This window comes from Puma concolor, unplaced genomic scaffold (assembly GCF_028749965.1).
Source record: "Puma concolor isolate L17-30 unplaced genomic scaffold, mPumCon1.1.hap2 unalloc_scaffold_58, whole genome shotgun sequence".
In the NCBI taxonomy this organism is placed as follows: domain Eukaryota; kingdom Metazoa; phylum Chordata; class Mammalia; order Carnivora; family Felidae; genus Puma; species Puma concolor.
Window position 1 is genome coordinate 54,265 of NW_028240267.1, and position 18,796 is coordinate 73,060.

Here is an 18,796-nt window from a genome sequence, read left to right on the forward strand (position 1 = left end):
GGGGGAAATGTGAAAGAATTTGCAGCAATCGTTACTCTGTCACAGTATTAAATTACCATTTTACAAATGAAAACATTAGAGCACAGAGCGGTTAAGCATCTTGTCAATATAATACCAGTAGGAACGTGACGGGGTGGAGATAAGTGTCTCCCACATTTGTTACATTGATAGGGTTGGTTTTTAGACTAAATGTGAAGTTTATCAGGTTTAAGCGATGGTGGAATAGTTTAAATAAACATATTCTTTTAAAGATATAAATTCTATTATGCCAAGTCAGTTGCCTGTATGAAGGAAGCCAAAAGGATTAATTACTACATTTGTAGAGTATTCTAGAACACAGGATTGAAGAACTAACTTATATTTTTATGCTATGAATTTTCAGATGATGGGTAAGGTGCGAATATTGTCTAAAGGCCTCCTTAAATTTCTTATACGCATAGGGTTTGTTACCAGAATGAATGCTTGGATGCTGGAAAAGGGACGAATTAATTCTAAAAGCCTTCCTAAATTCCTTACATTTAAGGGGTTTCTCACAAGTATGAATACACTGATGTAGTGTAAGTTTGGGGCACAATCTAAAGGCCTTCCCACATTCCTTCCATTTATAGGGTTTCTCACCAATATGAATTCTCTGGTGTTGTGTAAGTTTTGAGAGTAATCCAAAAGCCTTCCCATGTTCCTTGCAGTCATAGGATTTAATCCCAATATGGATATTTTGGTGTGAAGTAAGTTTTGAGTAACGACTCAAGGCCTTCCAACATTCCTTACGTTCATACAATTTCTCACCAGTGTGAAGTCTGTGATGAAGAATAAGATGATAACCATCACTAAAGGTCTTTCCACATTGCTCACATTCACAGGGTTTCTCACCAGTATGAAGTCTGTGATGTACTCTAAGGCCAGAGCCACACAGAAAGGCCTTCCCACATTCTTTATATTCATAGAGTTTGTTGGCAATATTAAGCTTCTGATGTCAAGGAACGTTGTACACTGTCTAAAGGCCTTCCCACATTTTGTACATACATAGGGTTTCTCACTGGTATGAACCCTCTGATGGAGAGTAAGTTGACCATGCACTCTGAAGGCCTCCCCACATTCTTTACATTCATAGGGCTTCTAACCAATACAAATTTCTGATGTACTTTAAGGTCTGGGCCACTATGAAAGATTCTCCACATTCCTTGCATTCATAGGGTTTCTCACCAGTATGAATTCTGCGATGAAAAGTAAGCTGTTGGCATACTCTAAAGGCCTTTCCACATTTTTTATATTCATAGGGTTTCTCCACAAAATGAATGCTCTGATGTGCAGTTAAAGATGTGTGGTTTTGCTAAAAGGGCACTTTTTGAGGTGTAATTTTCACTTCACTGAAATATCCCTCCTGTCCTTCAAATTTTCTTTTGGATTCCCAATCACCGTTTTAAAATCAAAACCTAAGGCCATCGTTTTATAATTCTTTCCATTATCTTCCACGAGGGGGACTTTATTTCATAAATGTCATTTTCTGAAGATAACTTCTTGGTCTCATACCCGGTCTCTCAATCTGTGTATCACCTCCTTCCTTTCCTCACAACTTTCCAGGGCTCTTTTCCTTGCTGCAATAAGGAAATCACATCTGGCCTCGAAATGAAGCACCCCGGCGAAGCCCATCACTGATCCATGGGCCATGGTTTAGAAGCTGAAGAACTAGTCAGTCTTCCTGGGGGTTTACTCGCCTGGAGAAGCAGAGTTCACAGAGGCCAGAGCTGGGGTGTCACGCCTGCCTCACAGCGATGCTCGGTGTAAGCAAGGATGTGAGGAAACCTGCAAGACCCAGCCTCCAGCATGAACTCCTTTAGCTTTTGTGTGGGAAACTCTTGATCTCTCCTTCAATTCTGAATGATAGTCTTGCTGGAGAGAGTCTTCTTGGCGGCAGATTTTTCCCATTCAGCATGTTGAATATATCACACCCCTCCCTTCTGGCCTGCCAGGTTTCTGTGGAGACATTTGCAGCCAGCCTCATGGGTCTTCCCTTGTAGGTTAGGGCCTTCTTTTGTCTTGCTTTTACGATTTTCTCTTTCTCACGATACTTTTTCCAATTTAATTACAATATATCTTGGTCTGGGCCTGCTTTTGTTGATTTTGATGGGAGTTCTCCATGCCTCCGGGATCTGGATGTCTGTTTCCTTCCCCAAAATAGGGAAGTTTTCAGCTTTTATTTCTTCAAATAAACTTTCGGCCCTTCTCTCTTCTTCTTCTTCTGGGACTCCTATAATACGAATGTTATTATGTTTGATGGAATTTCTGAGTTCCTTAATCTATTCTCATGTTCCATGATTCTTCTTGCTGTCTTTCGTTCAGCTTCATTGTTTTCCATTCTTTTGTCTTATATATCACTTATTTGGTCTGCTGCTTCTTCCAGCCTTCTGTTCATTGCATCAAGCCTGTTTCAAATCTCAGTTATTGCGTTTTTCATTTGGGACTGACTGCTTTTTTAAATTTCTTACCTCTGTGGTAAGGGTCGTCCTGGTATCTTCTATGCTTTTCTCAAGCCCAGCAAGTATCCTTATGACTGTTGCTTTAAATTTTCCATCAGGCAAAAAAAAAAAAAAAAAAAAATTAAAAAAAAAAAAAAAAAGATGGAAGGGGCGCCTGGGTGGCGCAGTCGGTTAAGCGTCCGACTTCAGTTAGGTCACGATCTCACGGTCCGTGAGTTCGAGCCCCGCGTCAGGCTCTGGGCTGATGGCTCGGAGCCTGGAGCCTGTTTCCGATTCTGTGTCTCCCTCTCTCTCTGCCCCTCCCCCGTTCATGCTCTGTCTCTGTCTGTCCCATAAATAAATAAAAACGTTGAAAAAAAAATTAAAAAAAAAATTTTCCATCAGGCATGTTACTTATACCTGTCTCACTTAGATCTCTGGCCATGATCTTATCTCTTTCTTTCCTTTGGGAGGAATTCCTCTGTCTTGTCATTTTCCCTAAGTCTCTGCCTTCTTCTCTGTGTTAGGAAACCAGTTATGTTTCCTGCTCCTGAGAGTATGATCTTATGAAGAGGTCAGAAAGAGTCCTGGAGGTGTATCTGGTGTGTGCCGCATGCACTCTGCAGCTGTACTTTGGCTGCTTTATCCTGCTGGTTAGCGGTGTGCAGAGGCTCTCCTTCCCTGCTGTGGGTAGCGTTTGGTCCTTGGCAAGAATGTGGTCAGTTTAAGTAGGTGTGCTCTGGTCTGCCTGTGAAATGTGACCTGATACTTCTTCCACTAGAACTGAAGCCCTCAGAACTCTCTGGTCAAGAGATGTGGTGCGGATGAGGGTCTGTGCTGGTCTTCTGGGGAGGGTCTCACTGCACTGGGACTGAGGCTGGCTTAATCAGGAGGGGCAGTCATGCCAGAGCACACGGGTGTGAGACACAGTATAAGCAGGTTAGGCAGTCAGTTTGGGGCTGAGCTGCTTTCCGCAGGTGGCTCTGTATTTATCCTGAGGGACTGAGGAGGGAAATGAGACCAGCTGGCACCTTTGTGCCTGGAGAGGAGTCTCCATGAATGCTACCTCTCAAAGACTCACTCTAGGAAGACCAAGTATCCTTCCCACATGTGCCCCAGGTGCTCTTCAGATCACTGTTTGCATGCTGCCTGCCCCCAGGTTGTGTGCCTGACTTCTCTCCAGGAGCAGGGCAGTGCCCTCAGGTCTCTACCCCATCCAAGCCCACTGACCTTTAAAATTACAGGCTTTAAGCCCTGCCAGTTGCAAAAACTCGTGAAAATCAGCCTCTCTTGCTATCCTAGCCAATTGCTTTTTGGAAATGCTCTCCTAGTATGTTCCCCTGTGGCTCCTCTCTCTCTCTCTCTCTCTCTCTCTCTCTCTCTCCCTCTCTCCCTCTCTCCCACTCCATCTCCCTTTCTCTCTCTCCCTCTCACCTTTCTCCTCGACCCTGGCTCCCCCCTCTGCAGCAATCTGTTTCTGCCCTAAACCACATATCCATGCTCCCTACATTCTTCAATGCTCCTACATGCTCCCACATTCTTCAATGTGGCTTCTTCTTCATCTCAATTGTGGAGTTTGTTCTCTCTTCAGGTTGATTTCTAGGGTATTTAGAATGACTCTATAGTTATCTAGTTGTATTCGAGGGACAACAGGAGTCTAGGGTCCTCCGACTACACCGCCATCTTACTCCTCCCTCCCAAAGTGTTGTTAATATTAATAATATTTAGCCAACCAGTATGAACCTTACCTAACTTTCTTCTGAAGGCGTCAAAGATCATTGTACACTGAGTTCTGGTCTCTTCTTCCTTCCAGGTTCATTTGTTTTTTTTTTTTTTTTTTTTTTTTGGTCTCTATTTCATTTATTTCTGCCCTGATCTTTGTTATTTTCTTCCTTCTTCTAACTTTGAGTTTAGTTTGTTCTTTTCAATTCCCTGAGATTTGAGACTTTTTTTTCTTAGTGTAGGTTTTTATTGCTGCAAACTTTCCCCTTAGATTGCTTTTCTAGGAGCCCACAAATTTTGGTAAGTAGTTTCTATATTTTCATTTTTTCAAGGTATTTCTTGATTTCCCTTGGATGTCTTCTTTCACACATTGGTTTTAGGATAGTGTATTATGTAACTTCCACAAATCTGTGCATTTTCAAGCTTTCCTTTGGTTATTGACTTTTCCTTTCATACCATTGTAATAAAAAAATAATAATTTCATGAGTTCAACCCCTTACATTTTCTAGGACTTGTTTTGTTAATTGTCTTGTGATCTCTCCAGGAGAATGTTTCTGGTGTGCTAGACAAGAATCTGTATTCTGTTGCTGTTGGATAAAATGTTCCATATATGTCTGTTAAATTTCTTAGTGTAAGGTATAGATCAAGCCCAATATTTCCTTGTTGACTTTCTGTTGGAATGATTTATCCACTGTTAATATTTTAATAGTGACGTCCCTAACATTTTTGTATTGTTGTCATTTCTCCCCTCATATCTGTTTGTATTTGCTTAATATATACAGATGCTTCATGTTGGGTCCTGTATATTTACTATTGTTATTATCTTCTTGACAAATCCCTTTATTTAAAGATGTTTTTGTTTATTACTATTTTTGGCTGAAAGTCTATTTTCTGCAATATGAGTATAGCTGTGCCTTCACTCCCAAACTTAAAAAACAACTAGCACCAATCCTCCTCAAACTCACCAAAGAAATTGAAGATAAAGGATACTCCCAAACTCATTTTACAAGGTTAACATTATCCTCATAGCAAAAACAGATAAAGACTACAAATAATAAATAAAAGAAACATATACACAAATATCTCTGATGAATATAGATTGAAAACTTTTCTACAAAAAATTAGCAAACCCTAGTGTAGCACACTAAAATGTTCATACACCATGATTAAGAGGGATTGATAGCAGGGATGAGGAAACATACACAAATCAACAAATGCAATATACCACATCAGTACAATGGAATATAAAAACCATATGGCTTTCTCAATAGATTCAGAAAAGCATTTCACAAAACAAAACATCTTTTCATGGTAAACATACTCAACAAATTAGTTGTAGAAGGAATGTGCCTCAACATAATAAAGGCCATATATGACAAACTTGTGGTTAACATACTCAGTGGCATAAGGTTGAAAGCTTTTACTCTAAGATCAGAAACAAGCCAAGATGCCTACCCTCACTACTCTTATACAAAACAGTACTGGAATTCTTAGCCTGAGCAATTAGGCAAGAAAAGAAATAAATGATACCCAATTGAAAACAAATACAGGTCTTTGGAAATGACATGGTCTTATTTGCAGAAAATTCAAGATACCACTAGATACCACCAAAACCTGAGGGAACTAATCAACAACTTTAGTAAAGATGCACAACAGAAACTCAACATACAGAAATGAGTTACATTTTTATAAAATAAAAAAATATGTGAAAGTATTTTTTTCTTTTCTTTATTTTAATAATTTATTGTCAAGTTAGCTAACATACAGTGTATACAGTGTAATCTTGGCTTCGGGAGTAGATATCCATGATTCATCCCTTATATACAACATCCAGTACGCATCCCAACAAGTGCCCTCCTCAATTCCCATCACCCATTTTCTCTACTCCCCACCCTCATCAACCCTCAGTCTGTCCTCTGGATTGAAGGGTCTTTTATGGCTTGCCTAACTTATGTTTCCATCCATTCCCCCATGGTCTTCTGTTAAGTTTCTCAAATTCCACATATGACTGACAATATATGATATCTGTCTTTCTCTGACTGACTTATTGAACATAGCAAAGTAATGGTGCTGGGAGAACCAGAGAGCAACATGAAGAGTAATGAAACTGGACAACTTTCTTACATCGTTCACAAAAATGGACTCTAAATCAATGAAAGATCTATATGTGAGACAGGAAACCATCAAAATCCTACAGGAGAAAACAGACAACAACCTCTTTGACCTCAGTTGCAGCAACTTCTTACTTGACATGTCTCTGAGGCAAGGGAAATAAAAGCAGAAATGAACTATTGGGACATCATCAAGATAAAAAGTTTCTGAACAACACAGAAAACAGTCAACAAACTAAAAGGTAACCAATGGAATGGGAGAAGATATTTGCAAATGACATACCAAATAAAGGATTAGTATCCAAAAGTCTATAAAGAACTTAACAAACTTAACACCTGAAATACAAATAATCCAGTGAAGAAATGGGCAAAAGACATGAACAGACACTTTTCCAAAGAAGACATCCAGATGACTAACAGACACATGAAAAGATGATCAACATCGCTCATCATCAAGGAAACACAAATCAAAACCACATTGAGATACCACCTCACAAAGGTCAGGGTGGCTAAAATTAACAAGTCAGGAAACAACAGATGCTGGGAAGGATGTGGAGAAAGGGGAACCCTCTTGCACTGCTGGTGGGAATGCAAACTGGTATAGCCATTCTGGAAAACAGTGTGGAGATTTTTCAAAAAATTAAAAAAAGAATTACCCTATGACCCAGCCATAGCAATACTAAGAATTTATCCAAAGAATACAACAGCACTACTTTGTAGGGGCACAGGTACACCAATGTTTATAGCAGGGCTATCAACAATAGCCAAATTATGGAAAGAGCCCAAATGTCCATCAACTGATGAATGGATAAAGAAGCTGGGATGTGGATGTATGCATATACATACATACAAACATACATGCAATGGAATACTACTCCGTGATAAAAAGAATGAAATCTTGCCACTTCCAATAACATAAAAAGATTTTTTCATCCCACATTCATGATAGCATCAAAAACAATAAAACACGTAGGATTAAATTTAACCAACGAGGCAAAATATCTCTACACTTAAAACTACATGAATTGATGGAAAAATTGAAGAGAATTAAGATATCCTGTGCTCATAAATTGCGCATTGAGAAGGGCACTTGTTGGGATCAGCACTGGGTGTTGCATGTAAGTGATGAATCATGGGAAACTACCCCGAAACCAAGAGCACACTGTATACACTGTATGTTAGCCAACTTGACAATAAATTATATTAAAAATATTAATATTGGGGCGCCTGGGTGGCTTGGTCGGTTAAGCGTCCGACTTCGGCTCAGGTCATGATCTCACGGTCCGTGAGTTCAAGCCCCGCGTCGGGCTCTGTGCTGACAGCTCAGAGCCTGGAGCCTGTTTCAGATTCTGTGTCTCCCTCTCTCTCTGCTCCTCCCCTGTTCATGCTCTGTCTCTCTCTGTCTCAAAAATAAATAAACGTTAAAAAAAAATTAAAAAAAAATATTAATATTGAAAAATGTCCACAGTATTCAAAATCATCTCTAGATTCAATGCAATCCCTATCAAAATTTGAGTGGCATTTTTCACAGATAGAGAAAAAACAATCCTGAAATCTGTATGGAGCCACAAAAGTCCCAATTGCCAAAGCCACTTCAACAAAGAAGAACAGAGCTGGAGGCAGCCTACTTCCTGATTCAAACTATCTTATAAATATCTAGGAATCAAACCAGTATGTTATTAGCTCAAGAAACAGACACATACACCAACGGAACAAAATTAAGAGCATAAAACTAAACCCACCCACATACAGACAACTACTCCTGGAAGAAGGAGTCAAGGATATTCATGAGCAAACATAGTCTCATTAATAAATCGTCCTGAGAAAACTGGGTAAATACATTCAGAGAAATGTATCTGAAATTGTAAAGCTCCTAGAAGACAACATAGAGAAAACAATTCTTGACATTGGATGCATTGACAGTTACCAAATGAGGCTATTCTAACATTGTCCTATCAACTAACATAGCTGACTCTTTGTGATCCAAATTTCATTGCAAAGACTGAAAGACTGTGACTTCTAAATTTTTTTAACTTACTGTGTCTATAGGGGTATAGTTTGTTCCATGGAGCTCTTGAGTGGTACAAGATTCTACTAATAGCCAGTACTCCCACCACCTCCTGGAAAGTGTATTTTTTTTTCCTTTCAATGTGACCTGCAGGGATAAACTGTTACCACATACCCTACGATATATTTGTATTTTAGAACAGATTGGGAATACATCATGTAGGAGCCGGGCACTTCTAAGTAGTAGAAGCTCAAGGAAACATATTTTCTTGTTCTAATCATCTTCACAAAAGGGTTCACACAAAGATTGGCCTACAGGACATTGGATATGGAGCACATTTTGTGCACGAGTATGTCTGTGGGTGTGTGTGTTTAATAATGTATTAATATATATGCTGCTTCCACCTAAATGCAAATGAAAATATAACACATTGTGGCAGACTGAGGAGAATCATTCTGTGGGAATAGAGATGGTTTTTCTAAGAGGAGCAGTGAAACCTGGGAGAGGTTCATTTCATGCTAGAAAGAACACATTGTTAGCCAACATGCTTCCTTTAAATACATTAAAACCGAGTTCTCATTAGAGATAAGTTACTAAAGAAGCTTTCCAAAGAGAATCTGGCAAAACTGTTTCATGTTTCCAAGTGCTTGAAATGACGACTTACAAATGTGAGAAAGCATTATGTGTGACCTGCTACCACAGATTCGGGGGGACGGGGCCCTGTCAAAGGCTTTGACCACTGATCAAGACAGGCCATTGATCATGGAGATCCCAAATAACCCAATCAGAAACATCCACGATGCTTCTCTGAGACTCAACACACAAGTACACCTGAACAGCCTCATCCTGAAAAGGGGTTGAAACCATTCTCAGAAAAGGTTCACGAATCAGAAGAACTTACACTTCCTAGAGACCTCATAGATTTCATTCACTCCAGTGGTTGAAATAAATCCACCCAACAATGTAAATCAATAGAATTAAATTTTTTAAACGGAGCAAGTGTGGGAACCCAGGGAGGCCCCCCAACGTGGACCTCAACAGCATATTGATCACTTTGAATAGAAGGTACTGGGGAAAGAGCAGGTGTGAGGACATCACACCCTCCTCTGTCCCCCTGGAAGCAGGAAATATCTCCCGAATGAAAGTCCCTTCCCAGGTCTAAGAAGGAAAAATGACCACTTATCACCACAGGTAGGGACCTTAGAGCTGAGAAGGCTGTAGAAATAAACCTGCTACTTCTTTACTAACCCTCTACCTCAGCCCACATTCCACTTCGCATTCCCTGCTAACTGCAGCTCCAAACCCCAGTTTTCTTTCTCCTGTCAATTCCACGCTCATCTGTTGTTTCTCTATAAATGGGGTAAAAACCACCTACTTTGCGGATTTCTTTGGGTCTCAATGTCCTGATTGGGCCTCCGTGTGCAGATAATAAAACTTTGGGTGTATTCTCCAGTTACTCTGTCTCATGGCAACTTAATTCCAAAACAGCGGGAAAGAAGGAAATGTCTCCTCCCAGAAGTCAGTGTCCTGTCTCTAAGGCTACCTAGGGGAGCCCTTCCTCTGACCCCTCTGATCTCCAGTCATCCATCCTCTCCTTCCACATGTACACACAGCCCCCCTCATCCACATCTACACACAGCCCCCCTTTCCCCTGCAAACCACGAGTCCACACACAGTGTTTCCCAGTCTGCACTATCAGATCTCAAACATGCCACAAAACCACAGCTATGAAAGAAAGCTCTCATCTGTGTCACAAAACAAGTATCCAAAAAGCAGACACCTGTGAAAGGTGGAGTTCGCAGGGGTCTGTGACCTGTTCCTGCCTCCTCCGTGAGCCTGGTCAGAGCAGGACTCTGGCAAACAGTAGCTGTGAAATGTGCAGACTAGGAGGAACAGGAGGGTCTCACAGGGGTGACTGCGCTCTGATGACTGATCCAGGAGTGAGTTTAGCAGGATGTAGATGGTGTGCACAGAGTGCAGTCACCTACACTGCACACCCTGCTGTTATGCTAACACGTGACAGTCCTAAGGCCAGGACAGGGTACAAAGGTAGGGATGCATGAACTGAGGAACCCCGTACCTTCTCTGTGCTGACTTGGACCACACAAAAGAGTCCCATATTGGAGAAACGAACTGCTGTCCATTGCAGTGAGGGGACCCCAAAGCTGCCTGACAGGGCTCAGTCCTGCTGGATACTGCAAGTGCCCTCACTATTTTGTGTCTTTGCTGATTGGTAGTAAATCTGCTGGTTGAGAATTATATTTTAGGGATATATACTAACTAACTTGGATGTAAATTTAAATAAATAAATGAGTGAGTGAGTGAATGAATGAATGAATGAATGAATGAATTCTGTTTCAGGGGAGAACTCAAGATGGTACAGAAGTAGAGGGACTGGGATTTCCCTCATCCCTCAAGCACAGCAGCATTGAGGTCAGAATACTTGGAAAACCCCAAAGTACACAATGTGGAGCGACAGAACAATGTCCACAGGTGAACGGGGCAGCTTGGCGGGACACAGGTGAATGTGTGGGAATTGAGGGGGATAAAACGGGCGGCGCTGGCAAGGAGCAGGGAACCCCTTCTGTGGAGAAATAAAAGGAAGAGGAAGAGAGGCTGTGGAAGTCTGGGATTGTATTTGGACATGAGAAAAACCTCTGCGGACCACAGACTGGGGAACGAGAACTTTGGGCAAGCCAGTTTCTACTTTGAGAACATCCTTAGGAGCTCCAGATGGGAGTTCCGGGAGCCCAGCTTTCTCCCAGCTGCCACCTTGTGCATGCCTGGGGGAGGGGAGCCAGCCAGCCTGGTGGGATATGGGGGCACGCTGGGATCTGGGAGCAGTCCCCTCCCTCCAGTACTGGGGAAAGAGGGTTATTACCCCCCAAGGGCAAAAGACCCTGCAGGCACCAGCCAGAGTCCCTTTGTCAACTGGACACAGTGGCGCTATCCCAGGACAGGTCCATCCACACCGGGACTCCTGAAGACATCGGGGTTGGAACCCCAGCCCAGCCCAGGGAGAAACAGACACTGTGGGGGTGTTGCTCTGTGAGGGCGGCATGGTTTGGGACACGTGGTCTGGGGAGGAGAGACTGGGGGTTCGCCATTGTTCTCCCTAGCACCACACGGTGGGGCTTCGCAGGACAGTGGCCCCCAGTGGAGGTGGGACCTGCTTACACCAAACTCCGCCCCTCCGTGCCTGGTAACTGCTTATCTACCCCAGTGACATTGACACTGACTGAGACAGACAGCCCCTCCTCCAAACCAGCACATTCCCTGTCCCAGGAGCCAGCAGACAACTGTCCTGGGGTTTCCTATGTTAGTCTCTTGTTGTTTTAACTATTATTTTTTTCTCTTTTCATTCCTTCTCTTCTCTTTTCCCTTCTTTTTCTTTCTACTCTCCTCTTTTTTCTTCCCTCGTTGGAATCAGCCTCATAGTTTCTGATTTGATTCTTGGTCAATTCTTATTTTATATATATATATATATATATATATATATATATATATATATATACACATATATATACACATACATACATATGTGTGTGTGTGTATATATATGTGTGTGTGTGTGTGTGTGTGTGTGTGTGTGTGTATTATAATTTTCTTTTGTTTTCTTTCTTTCTCTGTTCTGGTTGTTTCTTGAATCAGGTGTTTACTCTATTCTTTTTACACTTTTATGTATCTCCTTCTTTATTTTCCTCTCTCTGTTTCTCTGTCTCTCTCTGGATTGAGCCTTGTATCTTTCATTCTCTGCCTGGTCTTTCTCCTGCCCCTTTCATTTTTCTCTTCATATGGGATAAGTTTTCTGCCTGTCCCCAACCTTTTTCCTTATTGAAGCTTACTTCAACAAACAAATCAAAGCACACCTAGCAGAAGGTCCAGTCAGCCACTAAGAACAGTGAGATAAAGCAGCAAAAGATACAACAACAGAGTGCATGCAACACACTCCAAAAACACTTCCTGAAGTTTCAGGCCCTGGAAAGTTTATGACCCGTTTGTATATAATAGTTCTCGCAGGTGCAGACACATAACAAGCTATTAAAACACATAAAAGACAGAAAACTAGCCAGAATGATAAAACAGAAGAGTTCTCCTCGAAAGAAATTTCAGGAAGAAATGACAGAGAATTGCCCAAAACAGATATAAAAAATATATCTGAACATGAATTTAGAATAATAGTCATAAGACTAATTGTTGGGCTTGAAAAAAAAACATAGAAGAGCAGTGAATCTCTTGCTGCAGAGATCAAGGACCTAAGAAATAGTCATGAAGAATTAAGAAATGCTATAAATGAGATGCAAAATAAACTAGATGCAGTGACAGCAAGGATGGAAGAAGCAGAGAGGAGAATGGAAGACAAAATTATGAAACGATAAAGCTCAGAAAGAGGAATAGGAAATTACTAGACCATGAGGGGGAGAATTAGAGACCTAAGGGATTCAATGAAATGTAATAATATCCATATAATAGGAGATCCAGAAGAAGAAGAAAGAGAGAAAGGTACAGAGGGTTTATTTGAACAATTATAGCTGAGACCTTCCCAATCTGGGGAAGGAAGCAAACATCCAAGTCCAGGAGACACAGAGAACTCCCTTGAAAATCAACAAAAATGGGTCAACACCAAAACATATCATAGTGAAACTGGCAAAATATAAAAAGATTTCTGAAAGCAGCTAGGGACAAATGAGCTTTAACCTACAAGGGTAGACACATAAGGGTAGAAGGAGACCCGTCCACTGAAACATGGCAGCCAGAAGGGAGTGGCAGGAAATATTCAATGCACTGAACAGGAATAATGTGCAACCAAGAATCCTTTATCCAGCAAGACTGTCATTCAGAACAGAAGGAGAGATAAAGTCTTTCCCAGGTGAACAAAAACTTAAGGAGTTTATGACCACTAAACAAGCCCTGCAGGAGATCCTAAGGGGGACTCTGTGAGTGGAAAAGAGCAAAGACTACAAAGGACCAGAGACAGCTCTACAAGCATGAAACCTACAGATAACACAGTGACACTAGATCCATATCTTTCAGTAATCACTATGAATGAAAATGGACTAAATGCCCCATCAAAATACATGGGGTATCAGAATGGATAAAAAAAAAACAAAACAAGATCCATCTATATGCTGTGTAGAAGAGACTCATTTTAGACCCCAGGACATCTTCAGATTGAAAGTGAGGGGACGGAGAACCATCTATCATGCAACTGTATGTCAAAAGAAAGCCGAGGTAGCCATACTTATATCAGACAAACTAGATTCTAAAACAAAGACTGTAAAAGGAAATGAAGAAGAGCATTATATCATAATTAAGGGCTCTATCCATCAAGAAGAGCTAACAATTGTAAATGTTTATGCACCCAAATATATAAATCAATTAGTCACAAACATAAATAACTGTATGGATAATAATACTGTGATTGTAGGGGACTTTAATACTCCACTTACATCAATGGACAGATCATCTAGGTAGAAGATCAGTAAGGAAACAATGGCTCTGAATGACACATTGGACCAGATGGACTTAACAGATATATTCAGAACTTTTCATCCAAAAGCTGAACACACATTTTTCTCAAGTGCACATGGAACATTCTCCAAAATAGATCACATACTGGGTCATAAACCAGCCCTCAACAAATACAAAAGGACAGAAATCATACCATCCATATTTTCAGATCACAGTGCTATGAAACTTGAAATCAACCACAAGAAAAAATTTGGAAAATCCCCAAATATAAGGAGGTTAAAGTACATCCTACTAAAGAATTAATTCATCAACCAGGAAATTAAAGAAGAAATTTAAAAATATATGGAATCAAGTGAATATGAAAAAACAACAGTCCAAACCCTTGTGATGCAGCCAAGGCAGTCCTAAGAGGAAAATACATTGCAACCCAGGCCTATCTCAAGAAGCAAGAAAGGCCCCCAAAACACAACCTAACCTCACACCTAAAGGAGCTACAAATACAGCAGCACATACAGCCCAGAGCCAGCAGAAGAAGAGAAATAATAAAGATTATAGAAAAAATAATCAACATAGAATCTAAAACGCCAGTAGTATAGATCAATGAAATTAAGAGCTGGTTTTTTGAAAGAATAAACAAAAATTGAGAAACCCCAGCCAGACTTCTTAAAAAGAAAAGAGAGAGGAGCTAAATAATTAAAATCACAAATGAAAGAAGAGAGATCACAAACAACACCACAGAAAAACAAACAAATATTAGAGAATACTACAAAAGCTTATATGCCAACAAACTGGACAACTTGGAAGGAACGGACAAATTCCTAGGCACTCACACACTATCAAAACTCAAACAGGAAGAAATAGAAAATTTTAACAGACCCACAACCAGCAAAGAAATTGAATCAGTTATCAAAACTCTCCCAGCAAGGGGTGCCTGGGTGGCTCAGTTGGTTAAGGGTCCAACTTCGGCTCAGGTCATGGTCTCATGGTTCATGAATTCGAACCTCACGTCAGGGTCTGTGCTGACAGCTCAGAGGCAGAAGCCTCCTTCAGATTCTGTGTCTACTCCTCTCTCTGCCCCTCCCATGCTCATGTTCTGTCTCTCTCTGTCTCTCAATAATAAATACACATTTAAAAAAATTTTTTTTAATCTCTCAATAAATAACAGTCCTAGGCCAGGTGGCTTCCAGGGGAATTCTATCAGACACTTAAAGAAGAGTTAATACCTAGTCTTCTGAAGCTGTTCCAAAAACATAGAAACAGAAGGAAAGCTTCCAGACTCATTGTGTAAAGCCAGCATTATACTTTGGTTCCCAAACCAGACAAAGATCCCACAAAAAAGGAGAATTACAGGCCAATATCGCTGAGCAACATGGGTGCAAAAATTCTTAACAAGATACTGGCAAATTTAATTCAACAATATATTAAAACAATTAATCACCATGATCAAGTGGGATTCATTCCTGGACTGGAGAGCTGGTTCAACATTCACAAATCAATCAATGTGATACATAATATTAATAGAAGAAAGGATAAGAATCATGTGGTCCTGTCAATGGGTGCAGAAAAAGCATTTGACAAAATATAGCATCCTTTCTTACTAAAAACCCTCAAGAAAGTCAGGATAGAAGAAACATACCTTAACATCATAAAAGTCATATCTATGTGGCCCATAGCTAATATCATCCTCAATGGAGAAAAACTGAGACCAACCCCCTGAGATCAGGATAAGACAGGGATGTCCACTCTCACTACTGCTGTTTAATATAGTGTTGGAAGACCTAGCCTCAGCTTCACACAACAAAATGAAATAAAAGGCCTTCAAATTGGCAAAGAAGAAGTCAAACATTCACTTTTTGCAGAGGACATGACATTCTACATGGGAAGTCTGAAAGACTCCACCAAAAACACTGCTAGAACTTATCCATGAATTCAGCAAAGTCGAAGCTATAAAATCAATGTATAGAAATTGTTTTCATTTCTCTACACCAATAATGAAGCAACAGAAAGAGATATCAAGGAATGGATCCCATGTACAATTGCAACTAGAAACATAAAATACCTAGGGATAAACCTAACCAGAGAGGTAAAAGATCTGTATACTGAAAACTATAGAAAGCTTATGAAAGAAGTTGAGGAAGACACAAAGAATTGGAAAAATAATTTTCATGCTCATGGATTAGAAGAACAAATATTGTTAAAATGTGGATACTGCCCAAAGCAATCTCTACATTCAATGCAATCCTAATCAAAATAACACCAGCATTCTTCACAGAACTAGAACAAAAAATTCTGAAACTTGTATGGAACCACAAAAGACCCCGAATAGTCAAAGTCAAGTTGAAAAAGAAAACCAAAGCTGGAGGCATCACAATCCTGGACTTCAGCCTGTACTACAAAGCTGTGATCATCAAGACACCATGGTGTGGGCACGAAAACAGACACATAGACCAATGGAATAGAATATATAACCCAGAATTGGACCCACAAATGTATTGCCACCTACTCTTCGAAAAACGCAGGAAAGAATATCCGATGGAAAAAAGACAGTCTCTTTTAAAATATGGTGCTCAGAGAACTGGAGAGCAACATGCAGAAGAATGAACCTGGGCCACTTTCTTATACCATACACAAAAACAAATTCAAAATGGAAAAAAGGGCTAAATGTGAGACAGGAAACCATCACAATCCTATAGGAGAAAACAACCTCTTTGACCTCAGCCATAGCAACTTCTTACTTGACATGCCTCTTAAGGCAAGGGAAATAACAGCAAACATGAACTATTGGGACCTCATCAAGATAAAAAGCTTCTATACTACAAAGGAAACAATCAACAAAACTAAAAGGCAACTGACGGAGTGGGAGAGGATATTTGCAAATGACATATCAGAAAAAGGGTTAGTATCCAAAATCTACAAAGAGCTTACCAAACTCAACACCCAGAAAACTAATAATCCAGTGAAAAAATGGGCAGAAGACATGAATAGACACTTTCCAAAGAGAACATCCAGATGGCTAACAGACACATGAAAAAATGCTCAACATCACTCACCATCAGGGAAATACAAATCAAAACCACAATGAGATACCACCTCACAACTGTCAGAGTGGCTAACGTTAGCAACTGAGGAAACAACAGATGTTGGTGAGGATATGGAGGAAGGGGAACCCTCCTGTACTGCTGGTGGGAATGCAAACTAGTGCAGCCACCCTGGAAAACAGTATGGAGCTCCCTCAAAAAAATCAAAAATAGAATTACCCTATGAACCAGCAATAGCACTAGTAGGAATTTATCCAGTGGATAAAGGAGTGCTGATTCTTAGGGGCACATTTACCCCAATGTTTATAGCAGTGCTGTCAACAATAGCCAAATTATGGAAAAAACCCAAATGTCCATCAATGGATGAATGGATAAAGTAGACACTGGTGGAGGGTGGCACCTGGGTGGCTCAGTCAGTTAAGCATCTGACTTCAGCTCAGGTCTTTATCTCACGGTTCATGGGCTCAAGCCCCACCCCGCCACCCGTGTCAGGTTCTGTGCTGACAGCTTGGAGCCTGAAGCCTGCTTCTGGTTCTCTGTGTCCCATTCTCTCTGCCCCTCCCCCAATCATGCTCTCTCTCTGTCTCTCTCTCTCTCAAAAATAATAAAAATTTTAAAAATATTTAAAAGAGTCCTTGAGGGTTTCACACCACGGAAAGTTCATTTCAGGGATTATACAGTGGCCGTTTGGTATAACTGTCAGGATGTGGTTGAAACATAAGAGAGAGCAGGATATTTGTCAGCATCAGGGATAAACAGTTTTATAAAACTGTTTTTAGGCTGGTGTTCATTCAGCATTACTATGGTGTAAAAATATATCCCAGGTGATGATGTCAAATGTGAATACTGTGATGCTGTTAGGAATACAGACAGAACCATGACATGTGAGAATCTTCCTGAGCTGACATTTCCAGCCTGCCTAATGCTGTTTCTGTTCCAAGATCACGTGTCAGGACCATGAGCAGCTCAGGGGGTTCAAGACCCAGGAGGATGCCAGTTAGCTGTCAGGAGAGGAAACAGTGTGATTGTTATGGATATGTGTCCCATTGAGGACACAAATACATTTACCTACACTGGGCTACACGCTGGGAAAACCTACCAAATATCATAAACCTTTCTTTGATGGTGGCATTGTCAAAGCTCCAGCTTCCATGGGAAAATACACTGTGCATGACAATAAATACATACCAAAAAAAACCAGATCCATACCCCACAACATATGCATATACAAAGGGAGCTTGAGTTGAGACCTAAAGGCTACAATGTCACACTCACTTGTTATGAAAAGTTTCTATTTATTACTTATAATTTAGAATGGATTACAGCTATTTCATAATGAGACGACTATTTGTAAACTTCAGACATATTGAGATTTTTAATGATTAATATACATTTCTTTCTTAAACTTTCTCTTGGTGAATCTAATCTAAAAGAACATGGGATTTCCTGGAAAATAGAGACCATTCTTTATTGTTTTGTAATATTTCCCTGCAATCAAATTGTATGGGGCTTTTGGCAGACGTGAGATACAAAAGCCTTGGTTACTTCAGGCCTCAATCAAAGAATTTATAAAATGGTATGAAGTGAGTATCTAAATATATTTTACCCTTTGAGGGGCACCTGGGTGGCTCTGTCAGTTGGGCATCTGACTTCAGCTCAGGTCAGGTCTTCGGTTCTTGAGTTTGAGCCCTGTGTCAGCCTCTGGGCTGACAGCTCAGAGCCTGGAGCCTGCTTCGGATTCTCTCTCCCTCTCTCTCTGCCCTCCCCCACTCACACTCTGTCCTTCTCTCTCTCGAAAATAAACAAACATTTTTTAAAAAAATAAATAAATATATTTTACCCTTTGAAACTTTGCTGCATTATTATAGGTAAAAAAAAAAAAAATGTAAATTAGGACTTCTGTCATTTAATGTCCTCCAAAGACAATTTTAATGAATGGGAGGGTTCACAAACTTAAAATAAGCAAGTTGCACACTCACATGGGTGTTT

General features: G+C 40.5%; 1 pseudogene; it reads right to left on the reverse strand.

Annotated features, from left to right (window-relative positions):
• Window positions 1-355: 355 nt before the first annotated feature.
• On the reverse strand, window positions 356-1,634 carry LOC147571113 (uncharacterized; annotated as a pseudogene).
• Window positions 1,635-18,796: the final 17,162 nt, after the last annotated feature.